The sequence below is a fragment of the Rhamphochromis longiceps genome, linkage group LG18 (genome assembly GCF_057381845.1).
Source record: "Rhamphochromis longiceps isolate RC_006_pf linkage group LG18, R_longiceps_female_GT1.1, whole genome shotgun sequence".
Lineage (NCBI taxonomy): Eukaryota > Metazoa > Chordata > Actinopteri > Cichliformes > Cichlidae > Rhamphochromis > Rhamphochromis longiceps.
This window is the reverse complement of record NC_140574.1, coordinates 13,478,448-13,490,751: the sequence shown is the minus strand read 5'-3', so window position 1 is coordinate 13,490,751 and position 12,304 is coordinate 13,478,448. Positions and strand designations below refer to the sequence as shown.

Here is a 12,304-nt window from a genome sequence, read left to right as displayed (position 1 = left end):
ATAGAAGTGGCCAATTGCGCATAAACTTTCATTTATCCACAACATGTTTCCTGTTAAAACAACTGACACTTTCCAAGAATTAAGCGATTAAGAAGGAAGGAAATGTTACATACAAAATAAATATGTTAACTTTTTTAAAATTATAATGAGATTCTGTCTGATATAAGTCATTAACAAACATCAGTACCAGCACTTACCATAATATAGCATTATGACTGGAAACAGGACGAAATCTCAAGCTTAAATGCGAAAGGTTATATCTGGTTGTTCAGTGATGACGCAACGAATCCTACTTCCGGGCCTAAAGTAGTCTGCGTTTAATATGGCTTTTGTGTTGTTAACATGTTTAATGTTATGTATTTTCTTCTATTTGATCTCAAAAAGCTCCAAAAACAGTCAGTGATCACTGTTGACCTCCCTCGGCTTTTATTACCGCTAATCATTTATTTAAGCTCAGTTTTTAAAACCTTAGGATGTAGCTACAGCCCGTCCCATGCAGCAGTATATGAATGACTAACCTCGTATTGTGGATGGATTATCTCAGTTGTTCTCCTGGCTGAAGTTTGGTCCTTTTACAGCATCCTGCCATGCGATTACATTTGTTCCTGACCACCGAGAACACTCACGTTAACTTTTATCGAGTGGGAAAAAAAAGTTAGCTTGTTTATATTATGCTAACATAGCTGTGTCGCTAGCGGTCACGTAGCACATCATTATATACCAGCTAGCCCAACTTCAGTAACCCTACAAACGTCACTGCTGTTTAGTTTTCTGTCTTCATTTATGAAAGTGAAAGTGATAACAGAGCTGTACGTTTTAATTTGTTTCCAAAACCCGCAGTCAGGACATGCTATATTGTATTTAGATAGAAGCTAGCGAGCTAACTCCCTGCTAACTTCTAACTCCGTTAAATGTCATAAATTCCGTTTTCATGGATGCCTGGATGTTAAACTCAATTGTTACACCTGGTAGAGCAGAACGCTGATCATTTTATTAAAGATGAAAGACTTTAGACAGTTTTTCAACTCTCAGTAATGCCATAGTGATCGTTTGATATATGGACCTGCAGCGGAGTTTAGGTCCACGTCAGTGACGTCAGACTGAACAATCGGATAATGAAATTGTTGGTAAAGTCACACACACATTGGCGTAATTAGAAACTCTTAATGGTTCTGGTGGATGGGTTATATTTCTAGTCAAGGCTAGCTGTGCTGTAGTAATGGCTGGTCCATTGAGGTAAAGTAAGTTGCACTATTTTTTAAACATGAAAGAGATGAAGATATAATTAAACTTCCATTATTTAAATTCAATTGAAATGCCTTAACAGTGCTATTAATTTCATTTTAATAAAATTTTTAACATTCTTGAAAATGTTTTTTAACGATTTCTTTATCCTGAGCTGTTATTAGCCAAGTATAAAGTATAAATTAGGGGAAGTCCAGCCAAGTTTGACGGGGGAGTTCATGTGTGATGATGTATCTCATGACACGCATACTATGTCACGATGAATGTCCAACGTGAAACAAATGCAAAAGCAGAGCATAAGATCACCAGTGGTTGATAAATGTGAAAATCAAAACAGTTGGGATTAATAAAAAATCTTTTTTTTAAACGTACAGACGTCATTAGTCACCTTATGTGTTGCATTTCATTGAGACTGGCTCACTGGTTAAGGGGGAGGTAGGATCCATACACACGTATACATAATACACTACAATCTTAATAGTAAGTATATAGTAACCAAAAAATAGTCCAAAATGTATTTTTCCCATTGCATTCCTGCTTTGTTTTGTTTGTTTTTTGGGTTTTTTTTTTTTAAGTTGAGCAGTGTCAGTTGCCTTAGCCAATGCTAACACTGGCTAGCTTGTTGTAACAGCACTGAAGGACTGTTAAGTGATTGAAGGACAGCCGTGGTGAAATGATGAGACCTGTGCGATGATGGCACAACATCTTACCTCTCTGACTCAGCTGCCTGGACAGGACAGGACTTACCTGCCACTGATCGGCAGACTGCTGCACAGGCTACAACATAAAAAAGTGTTTTTATATTACAGGTAGTAACCTTCACACATGCAAATTAACTCTCGCACAGGCAAAATTTAATTTGCTAGTACTAAAGTGAATTATCTCTCATCCTCATTTTTGTTATCATTCAATGTGTTCCATACTAGCTCTAGGAGCACATAAAGGTTGGCTTTGTGTTATTTTTAGTGGGTCGGTCATGGACAGAACTTTGATGCTGATCCTGTCAGGCCTGCAGGCTTTCCTGCTCATCATTGCCTTTACTTCTTCTGCTTCTGCAGCTGCTCTGGTCACAGTGGGTAGTTTCACAACAGCATTCAAACATGAAATGACAGTCAGTCGTATTTAAAATATATAGCTGATAATGCGCTAATAATATTAAAAAAATTATATCTGCTATGTGCAATTATATATTTGTGACGAAGAGGGAAGTTTAGAAAAGCTAGTGTAAGACTGATTAGAAAAGAAGAGACAGTTCTATAGTCTAGATTGAGAGCATGTGGCTGGTAAACATGTTTGGTTTTGACAGTTTTATCATATTTCAGTAAAGACCTGAATCTATTCTTGCAAGCGTTGATATGTAACATGTTAAACCTATCTACAAGAAAATCTGTTTGCTTTGTAACACCAACAGTCAGAGCATATCCACAATATGTTACTAGTGTTCAGTAAGACTGGGGGGGTCTTTGTCAAGCAAAGATCAAAGTCATCAATAAGAACAGGATGGACAAAACTGGTACATGTACACTACAAGACTGATAAAGTGAGGGGAACTGCAGGGGAACTAATCAGCATGTGAATGATGGTGGAATGTGGAGTGAACAACTGAGGACCTCTGGTGGGTGAAATCGGTGTTGCAAGGAAACAGTCATAAATGACCAACAAGGGTATGACAGAAATATTCAGCACAGACCAAACTGGCTTACATAATTGATGAGGCTGTGCTCATGTCATATGTGCCACCCCTACATGTCATATGTAAAGATTAAAAACTGCACTCAAAATGTAATGCAATGTACATAAAATTTGAGTTTCACACTGTAATAATGCATAAATTAATAGACAACCAGCTCCAAAACTGCACTTTTGATTTCAAAATTAAGGAAGAAAATATGGCAGAAGAATTGGAAAACAAACATTTTTCGATTAACATGATTTTTAAAAAATGGACATCGTGACGTGGGCGTCGTGTAATTTTCATCAAGATTCAGAAAACAGTCTGCAAGTGAGCACAAAAGCAGAGTCAGTCTGACTTATTTTTAGTTGGTCTGTCTTTATTTTTAACTATTGTATACAAAGTGAAGCATTTTGAGGTAACATCCCTTCACATATACACATATACATTCCTCGGAGTTGTTAAATTTGTTGATATTTACGTGTCTTGCATTAGCCTAAGTCAGGGGTAGGCAACTCCAGGCCTCTGGTGCTGGTGCCATTCAGGTTTTAAATCTCACCCTGGGTCAACACACCTGAATCAAATGCTTAGTTCATTACCAGGCCTCTGGTGAACTTCATGACATGTTGAGGAGGTCATTTAGAAATTTGAATGAGCAGTGCTGGATCAAGGACATATAAAACCTGCAGGACAGCGGCATTCAAGGCCTGGAGTTGCCTACCCCTGGCCTAAGATGTTGTAGTGGTCTGTCTTAGTGTATCTATGTACTATGACCAAAAGATGGAGTCAGTCCACCTTTATTTTCATTCAGTATAGTTTGTTGCATGCAAAATTAAGTATTTATTTGGAGACGTTGACACAGATAACAATTTACCTAAAAACTGTCTTTAATAAACATCAAAACAAAGAAGAAGCCTTGTTTATTAATTAATTTATTATCAGGTAATGAATATAATCAAAGGAAAAATGTGGTAAATACTCTAACTTTAGTCTTACTAAACTTACTGTAACTTTCCATCTTGTTTATAGTCATATCCAGGATGTGATATGAAACATATTATCCAATATTTCTTATGCAAAAGCTACTGGAAAATTACATGTTTACCATTTACAATTTTTCTTGTAAAAACCTAAATACACTCTTACTGCTTCCAGGTGTGTCTTACACAGTGCCAAGGAGGAAAAACATCAGCAATAATCCTAGAGATGCTGCGGTTGCTTCCTATCAATCTGGGAAGGATTAAACACCATTTCTAAATAATAAGTCCATCATTTTTCCAGACGTGGCTGTCTGAATAAGTTCACTGCAAGGCCAATCATGCAGACAAACTACAGATAAAGAAAAAAAGAGCCTCAGACTCTAGAGACAAAAGTTAACATTTTAAATGTATGCTAATAAGTACAGTTTGGTTTGTTTGGAGTGGTTTCTGTCACAGTTACGTCAAAAAGGGCCCAGAAGCCACGGACAACAAGGAAACAAAACTAAGCTTTAATTAGGTCAGGTATAGAAACAAAATAAAACAAAATCCAGAGTGAAAAAGGGACTGTGAACATCCTCATGAGACCCACAGAGGAACAAACCCAGCTTATCTGACGAAGATATAATGAATGACGCCACTATACATACACACAAGGTAATCAGAGGAAGTAAACACAACTGGGGGAAACAGGGCACAGGCGAACAGGATCTAGAGAACAACAAAGGGGAGTAAGACTAAATGCAAAACACAGGATCGTGACAGCTGCCAGGAGAGAGCCGCGTCTTTCTAAAGGGAACATGGCAGCACAGGGACAATGTCCTCTAGTGAGACAAGACCAAAGTGGAGACATTCGGACATCATGCACAGCCCTGTGTTTGGCAAAATCACACACAGAATATCAACACAAGGATCTCATACCAACGTTTAAGCATGTTGATGGTGGGGTGATGGTTTGGGCTTGTTTTGTAGCCGCAGGAGCTGGGCACCTATCAGTTACTGAGTTGATTAGAACTCAAATATATGAGAAAGTGTAGAGTCAAATGTGAGGCTAACTGCGGGACAGCTAAAGCTTGGCCAAAATTGCAAAAGGCCCAGACAAAGTCCAGACCTCAACCGAATTGAAATAATTTGTCAGGACTTTAGAGAGCTGTGCAAAAGCAAATGTTCACAAATAGCACTGTTCTGCTCAGTTAAGCCCTCAACCAGCTTTCTACTGGAAGCCTCATCCAAGCACTGACACTTGCATTTCTATGCCTACGCACTTTTTAACTCTAACTTCTAAGTAATAGTAGACTAGTGTTTGCACCACAGACACTCACCTAATGCATCAGATGGATGCATTGTGAACAACTCAGGGTTCAGTATCTTGTCCAGAGGTACTTTGTGACACAGATAAGTGCGGCAAATTCTCCCACAAACATCTACTTCAAATTATTGTTTCTAAAGGGGACTCTACAAGTTAGTCAGTTGAGTTCTAGGAAAACATTCTTCTGTGGATAACTGCATGTGCTGAAAAGTCAGAAGAGAGTCAGCATTATGAAAATATGTGCATGTGTATGGACGAATTAAATGCCTCGATTCTGCCTCTATCAGATATCGGATTTCAGAATCTTTATTGTAAACTCCCTCCTCTCTGTCCACGTAGAAATGATTATTTAGCAGGGATTATATAAATACTGGAGTGTTTCACAACTGCATTACACTCCTCAGTTCACCATGGACAGAAAAGTGCTGCTGCTCCTCTTGAGTCTGCAGGTTTTCCTGCTCATCACAGCCTTCACTTCCACAGATGCAGCCACACTGCCAGACGATCAGAAACAATCTCTGGATGTGGTAAGAAGTCATAAACTTTGGGAACTGCTGGATACATATTAATGCATGTTTCATGTTGTTGCATTAGATGCTTTATTTATTTATTATTTTTTCCTAAATTTTCTAAGACAAATAGTGAATAAAGCATTCTCTTGTTGGTGAAGGGAATAACCAGGGATGACAGACGAAAGGGAAGAGAAAGAGTCAAACGACAGTCCTGTTCCTCGAGGCCTGGTGGATGTTCCCTCCTTGGCCAAGTAAGACCAGATTTCTTTATTTTTTCATTCACAGTAAAATTAATGGATCTAATAATAAACTCACCATTAAAGAGATTGTCTTGCATATAAATGACACAAATTAATTATTTGTTGTTGTTTTGCCACAGGCCAACCCTAATATTCCTGGTAATAAGGTAAACTTACCACAGATGTCTGCAAGTAGCATAAACAAGTGAAATGAGGTGTCTAATGGGAGGCACTGTGCATTGTATATTTGTGTGCATGCTACAGATTTTAAAAAAAAAAAAAAAACTGATTTAGAAGTTTAGATGTTGCCAAAAGAACATCTCACTCAGGCAGCGCTGCTTTCATGTCTAACACGTGCAGCCTGTGGAAGCAGGCTGTGTTGTAATCACACTCTGTTTCTCTCTCTGGTTTTACAGAATGGTAAAACAACATCAATGCCTCCCCGGGCCGTTCTGAAGAAAACCTGAAATGTTTTTTTCGATACACAAAACAAAAAAAAGTGAGCAAAAAAGAACTCATCTATGCACTCAGGAAAACTGCTATAGTAACTGATCTATTACAACCAGTCAAATGTTAAATACGTTTTTTTCTGTGTGTGTCTCAGTGATCAGAAGAAAACCAGATGACCCACCGGAGAGCTGAAAACTGAGACCTTTACCGACTACATCTTCCTTCGTTACAAGAAATGTTTTTCGTTGTTTCCATGTACTATTATGAAGGCAATAACCAGTGATGCTTTGCATGATGTAAGAAATCCCTATATTCTTCACTGATATGTATCTGCATTAAAAGAATCAATAATCCCCAGTATACATTTGCACTTATCACACCTGACTGAAGGAAAGCATGAAGCATTCAAACTTGCAGAAAGGTTTTATGGCCTTACTCATGTTCTTCATTGAAATAATAAGCTTTCTCCAAGTGCTGTTGATTTCATAACAGTTCACTTTGTGTATTCTGTGCTGCAAAATAAAGCTGACTGAAGTAGAAATTGTCATCTTTGTGCATCATCTTTAACGGTAATAGAAAGCCATGAAGCATTAAACTTTAAAAAAGCTGTCATCGTGTAAGCGCTCAGCTGGGTCAGTAAATCCTGTACAGTTCTGCGTAGTTTTAAAAGCAAAGCAGTGGAGGCACTTGAGGTCTGTATAATGTTTAACTACAGTGTTATTATTTCATTTTGATGCTGCCTCTCAACTTCCTCCTCCCTGTCCACATTGAAATTATAGCTAGCAGGGAGAATACAAATATTCAAGAGTTTCACAGCTGTATCACACTCCTCAGTTTATCAAATTCAAATTTTATTTGTCACACACACACACACACAACCATACACAGTATGACATGGGGGTGAAATGCTTGTAGCTGTACAATGCCCGACCATTAAATGACAGAAGAAAAGTTTTACAATATTTACAATTTACAGTTTACTACAAAATTTACAAATTAACTTAGGAATTTACAGTAAAGAATGTGCAAATAGCAGAAGAGATTATAAAGATAAGGATTATAAATTATAGGAATTATAGGATTATAGGAAATGTGTGGTGGTGCGTGTGGTGACGTGTGTGAGAGTCCAGTCTTATAGTGACGTGTTTGGGAGAGTCCAGTCCTACACCTGGTTCAGGCCCCGAATAGCCTGGGGGAAGAAGCTCCTCCTCATTCTCTCTGTTTTGGCCTTAAGGGAGCGGAAGCGCTTCCCAGACCTCAACAGTGAGAAGAGTCCGTTGTTGGGATGGGAGAGGTCCATCATAATCTTCCTAGCTTTGGACTTGCACCGCTTGGTGTAGATGGACAGCAGGTCAGGGAGCTCTGATTGAATGATGCGTTCTGCCGAGCGCACCACCCTTTGCAGATCTCGTCTGTCCTGCTTGGTGCTGTTCCCAAACCAGGTGCAGATGTTTGCCGTCAGGACGCTCTCGATGGTGCAGGAGTAGAAGTTCTTGAGCACCTTCAGTGGCAGATAAGATAAGATAAGATAAGATAACTCTTTATTGTCATTGCACAGTCATACATAGTACAGTAGTACAATGAAATTGGAAAAACTGTCCTACGTCGGCACTACATATAACACAACACGACACGATATGACACATCACAACGTAACAAACAACACAACACAGTATATTAACTTAGTATAAAAAAGAAGAATAAGTGTATGTGTATTGCACACTGTTATTATTGCACATTAATTATTATTGCACCTTGTTATAAATATAAATATTATTGTTATTGTTTTAAACATTGTTACCTCCCCCTAAAAAGTCCAGGGAGGTATCCAGTCAGGTCAGCTATTTACATTGATCAGGGCTATTGCCCTGTTGTAAAAGCTGTCCTTGAGTCTATTTGTTCGGGACCTCAGCAGCCTGAACCTCCTGCCAGACGGCAGCAGCTTAAACACCCGGTGTCCTGGGTGTGTGCAGTCCCGTAGGATGCTGCGTGCCCTCTTGAGACAGCGAGTGCTGTACAGGTCCTTCAGGGAGGAAAGAGGATGTCCAATGATTTTTTGGGCCATGTTGATGACCCTCTGGAGTGCCTTTCTGTGTGCTGTGGTGCAGCTGGAGAACCACACACCGATGCAATATGTCAGCACACTTTCAATGGAGCAGCGGTAGAAGACGGTCAGCAGCTCCTTCTTCAGGTCCATTTTTCTGAGGATTCTCAGAAGTCTCTAAGTCTTCTGAGGAAGAAGAGACGCTGACGGGCTTTCTTAACCAGGGTGTTGATGTGGCAGGACCATGACAGGTCCTGAGTGATGTGGACACCCAGGTATCGGAAACTGTCCACTCTCTCCACTGGCGTGCCACTGATGATGAGGGGTTTGTAATTCCTCGCCTGCTTTGTAGTGAAGTCCACGATCAGCTCCTTAGTCTTGCTGATGTTTAGGAGGAGGTTATTCTCCTGGCACCAGGTCTCCAGGTTCCTAATCTCCTCCAGGTAGGCCGTCTCGATGTTGTCGGAGATCAGGCCCACAACAGCAGTGTCGTCAGCAAACTTGACAATGGAGGTGGTGTCTGATGTGGCTACACAGTCATAAGTGTACAGTGAGTACAGCAGGGGGCTTAAAACACAGCCCTGAGGCACTCCAGTCAGTGCTGAGTGAGATGGAGGGGGAGACTTGTTTTCCCACCCTCACTGATTGGGGTCTGTCTGTGAGGAAGTTGAGGATCCACTGACACAGTGATGAGCTGAGTCCTAGATCCGTCAACTTGGTGAAAAGCTTAGAGGGAATTATTGTGTTGAATGCTGAACTGTAGTCCACGAACAGCATCCTAACATAATTCCCTCTGCCAGTGTCCAGGTGACTCAGGGATGTGTGGAGCAGGTGAGATATGGCATCGTCTGTGGAACGATTAGTCCGGTAAGCAAACTGAAGTGAGTCGATGGTGGCAGGAAGTGAAGAAGTGATGTGATCTCTCATCAGTCTTTCAAAACACTTCATCACAATTGAAGTCAGTGCTACTGGACGGTAGTCATTGTGGCAAGCGGGCTGTTGTTTCTTTGGAACAGGGACAATAATGGACTGTTTGAAGCACGTGGGAACCACAGCTTGGGCCAGGGAGAGGTTGAAGATCTCCGTGAACACCGGTGCTAGTTGATCAGCGCAGGCTCTAAGGACCCGGCCAGGGATTGCATCTGGTCCTGCTGCCTTCCTGGTGTTCACCCTCCTGAAGGTGTTCCTCACGGCATGCTCTGTGATGACGAATGCATTTTCTTCACTGGTGCACTCCGAGCGCGCGCAGCCGTTTGTTGTTTTAATTGCTGCGGCGTCGAAGCGAGCATAAAACGTGTTCAGCTCATCAGCCAGTGAAGCATCTGCATTCATCATTGAAGAAGCTGGTCGTTTATAGTCCGTTATAGTCCGCAGTCCTTTCCACAGGCTCCTAGAGTCGCACAGCCTTGTATAGGTCCATATTACCGGAGACAAGCCCTTCATTGTAGGCAGCGGTGCGTGATCTCAGAGCGTCGCGGATGTTTTTATCCACCCACGGCTTCTGGTTGGGAAACGTTCGGATGATAGTTCTTTCTGCTGTGTCGTCCGCTAGTTTCCCGATAAATCCCACAACCGCTTCCGTAAACATGTTGATGTCATCAGAGCTGCGCCGAAACATGTCCCAGATGTCATGGACAGAACTGTGCTGCTGCTCCTGTTGAGGCCCCGTGCAGGCCCCTGCACGCTATGTACCACTGGTAGCTAAAAAAAAAAAAAATTGCTGGCATCCAGAAATCCTACCAGTAGCTGGAAAAAGGTGGACTCAAAGACAACACAGAGGCACTAATCATGGCAGCACAGGAACAAGCCCTAAGTACAAGATCCATAGAGGCTGGAGCCTACCACACCAGGCAAGACCCCAGGTGCAGGCTGTGTAAAGATGCCCCTGAGACAATCCAGCACATAACAGCAGGATGCAAGATGCAAGCAGGCAGGGCATACATAGAATGCCATAACCAAGTGGCGGCACAGTATACAGAAACATCTGTCCCGAGTATGGCCAAGAAGGGCCGAGGTCAAAATCGGAGGCGCCTCTAAGGATGGTTGAAAATGACCCAGCTAAGACCCTCTGGGTTTTCTAGATACAGACGGACAAACTGGTGATAGCTAACCAACTGGACATAGTAGTGGTGGACAACCAGAGGAAGACGACCGTAGCGACTGACATAGCGATACAGAATGATAGCTGCATCTGGAAAAAGGAACATGAGAAGCTGGAGAAGTACCAAGGACTCAGAGAAGAGCTCCAGAAGATGTGGAGGGTGAAGGTAACAGTGGTTCCAGTAGGAATCGGAGCACTTGGTTCAGTGACTCTGAAGCTAGCCGAGTGACTCCAGCAGATCTCAGGAACAACATCTGAGATCTCTGTCCAGAAGAGCTAAGATACTGTGCAGGACTGTCTTTTTGTGAAGGTAATTATGTATGAATGTAAACTCAGAAATCAAAATGTTATCTTGCACTGAAATGAATTGTCACGTGTCACATGTGCAGTTATTACACCCTCCGAGTCATAAAGAACTTGACTTAAATTTATAACCACTTTATGCAGTAAGTAAGAAACAGAAACAAGTCAAATCAGGTGTGCAATATCAGGTCGTGTGTACTGCATAAAAAAGTTCTGATGTCTGCTAAAAGAAGATCCGAGCTGGATGATGCGGCCTTCATGTTGAACACCTGCACACAGGAAACAGTGCAGGCTGTGGAAAGATCTCTTTTTACAGTTTATGGCAACAACATAACCCTTGACAGGAAGCTCTGAAAAAACAGTGAAACACATTTTGATCAAATTTTGATCACATCGGTTGTGCAGGTGAGGAAAAAGAAAACATCTCTGCATGCAAGAAAAGTGCTGCTGTTTTATTAACATCAGTCCAATGTTAATTCCTCTGCAATGAGTTTTCCTCTTTTCTGTTTGCGTGTGTGTGTGTGTGTGTGTGTGTGTGTGTGTGTGTGTGTGTGTGTGTGTGTGTGTGTGTGTGTGTGTGTGTGTGTGTGTGTGTTTTCAGAAGAAAACCAGATGAAACAAGACCAGAGGACTAAAGACTAGCGCAAGAAATATTCATCACTGCAACTTTATATCAAAGTAAATAATTTATATTGATTTGTATACTGTAGCGCCCACTATCTTCATCAAGGATCAATAATTTGCAAGTACCTGCTAGTTATGAAGTTTAACACATATGTTTTAACATAAAAAGGTCAAACTCACATCAACCGCTACAAGTCTGAGTTATAATCACACTGACAGCTGGAAAGCGTGAAGAGCATTCATTATTCTATTCAGTAAATATATCACTTGAAATAATGATTTTATTCCTAGTCTAACGAGCTTGGAAAGAAGGCGACTGGACTCGACTTTTTAGGGTTTTCCATTAGATGGAAATACACGGTACAAGATTTTTTTTTCTGGCCTGGGTTCTAAGAGTTGAGTCAATCTTAAAATGTGACATCCACAGACTGCACGCCACCAATCGGCCACTCAGTGACGAGGGCAACAGGCCGAGCAGCAGGTATACCATCACCTCGACATCCTCTGTTTTTTTGTGTTGAGTGTGTGTGGCATACAAATGATGTCACAGACTTTTGGACGCATTACCATGACTACCGCAAGCACATTGAGGTAATGCTCAGTTGCAATGGAAATTGGAGTAACTGATTTGTAATCGGAGTCTTTGCTTGGCCGATTCTGGCCTCCCCGCAATAAGTTTGACACCCCTGTTGTAAAAGAAAAGTCCACATGTATTACATAACAGCAGGTTTTCCTTTTCTTTACGGGGAATTACAGGACAAACACGCACTTCTCTTGTAGCTGTAATGTGGCAAACAGACACAACAGTGTGTGTCGGCTGTTGGAACG

The 12,304-nt window shown here is 41.2% G+C and overlaps 1 long non-coding RNA gene across 1 annotated transcript; it reads left to right on the top strand.

Moving 5' to 3' along the window:
• The first annotated feature begins 3,632 nt into the window (after nucleotides 1-3,632).
• Nucleotides 3,633-6,937, top strand: LOC146647869 (uncharacterized). Its single transcript, XR_014908545.1, has 5 exons — nucleotides 3,633-5,730; nucleotides 5,874-5,966; nucleotides 6,095-6,121; nucleotides 6,371-6,453; nucleotides 6,559-6,937. It is a non-coding gene; the product is annotated as an uncharacterized LOC146647869 (long non-coding RNA).
• The last annotated feature ends 5,367 nt before the right edge of the window (nucleotides 6,938-12,304 follow it).